This window comes from Penaeus chinensis, chromosome 31 (assembly GCF_019202785.1).
Source record: "Penaeus chinensis breed Huanghai No. 1 chromosome 31, ASM1920278v2, whole genome shotgun sequence".
NCBI classification, from domain to species: domain Eukaryota; kingdom Metazoa; phylum Arthropoda; class Malacostraca; order Decapoda; family Penaeidae; genus Penaeus; species Penaeus chinensis.
In genome coordinates, this window is record NC_061849.1 from 25,711,112 (window position 1) to 25,712,996 (window position 1,885).

Below are 1,885 nucleotides of genomic sequence, written 5' to 3' on the forward strand. Positions count from 1 at the left end.
CTGCTGATGATATCATCATGATAGTCTTGATAATGATGATTATGATAATGATGATTGTGGTGATGATGAAGGTGATAATAAACGAAAAATAATACTATTACTAGTATACAACTAATGATCTCAACAAAAATAAGGTTATTAATGATAAAATTAGCAACAGCATCTCTTACACCTAAACAAAAATATCAAATCAACGAATACCAGCACTTTATTTTTTAAACAAATTTCTAAATTTAGGAAAGATTTCATACTTTAAATTCCCAGGAATACCAAAAGAAGAAGGAGAGTTATAAATAATCCAGTAATGAAAGCAGAGAGCCACGAAAATCAATTTTCTTCGTCGGTCGCATTACAGAGATGCCTTAATAAAAATAAATCTTTATTTGCGTCATTTGCCAGGCTTAAGGTATTTAATTTAGGGGTGATAACAAACTTTAGATAGGATATTTTAAGGCAGAATTATAATTGCGTATTGTTCAATTGGCACCGTTACATGACTATCAGAAGCATATTTCTTTGATGTAGGCCTATTATAGTAGATGCTTCTTTATCAGTTTTCTTTCAAATGTATTATAGAATATGTAATAATGCTTTAATAATAAACCTAAGAAGAAAATGAGAGAGAGAGAGAGAGAGAGAGAGAGAGAGAGAGAGAGAGAGAGAGAGAGAGAGAGAGAGAGAGAGAGAGAGAGAGAGAGAGAGAGAGAGAGAGAGAGAGAAAGAGAGAAAGAGAGAGAGAGAGAGAGAGAGAGAGAGAGAGAGAGAGGGAAAAAAATGGTGCCAATATTGGTTGGGTTACTTAGACTCCGATAAATACAAGAAAAAGGCATGGGTATGTCAATAACAGAGTCAAGCGATGACTGTTGACTGGTGTGTGCTGTGAACGCGTCGGCAGAGAACTCTCGAGGGGGAACACTCTAGACAAGTCACGAAAGACGGGGAAAAAAAAAAGAATTAAGATGAAAAAGTAAGACAGTTTCGAAATCAGGAGAGAGATTAATGAGGCTTGTGACATGGGTAATTAGCTCAGATGACGTGAGACAAACTGTTCAAGTCAGTGTCACGAGCTCAGCCGTTCAGCGAAGCCTCGTTCGTTTCTGCCCCGGGACCGAGACTTCAGGTCAGATATTTATAAGAAAAGCAATCTGCTAACGGTGATGATGGTAGTGATGATTATGCTTAACAGAGCAATAATACTGATAATGATAATGAACTGAAGGTGGCCTGCCATTAACATCAAGTGAATTCATTCCATCTGGTGTGTGTGTTTACGGTAGTGTGTACAATATACATGTGTTTCCACGTAAATGTTTGTAATTGAATTGGTGAAAAGTCAGATATTCTGCAAAAGAGGCATTCCATAAACAATTTATAAACAAAAACTAAGTGTCGCGTGCTTACGTTCGTGTTAAAAATGTCAAGGTATGACAAACTTTTCTTTTTTTTCTTTCTATTTCCTCAGACTATTTTACGTATATCACTTTACTCTAATCAAGGTCTGTCTGAATTAAATGCTGATTATATCAAGGGATTAAACTGACAACTTAAAATCAGTTCACTAAATTTAATTTGAACGCGCCTCGACACAAGCTGACACAGCCTGGCAACTTATACAGAAAAAAAAAACTTTTGTTACAGTTGCTGGTAAATGATAACGTACTAACCTGTCAGTTAATCAGCGCGCGGTGTCAACATAAGCCATTTTCTCCTTCTTCGTTTCGGATAATCTCCATTATTACCTGTTTTGTGTTTGCTAGAAAGCATGCAGATTTTATCACTCCAAAATTAAGGATTAAATTCCTCTGAACTTAACAAATATGAAAGGAAAGGACTTGCACACGCGCGCTCTGTAACACGAATTGACAAGGACTGCATAGACAACGTG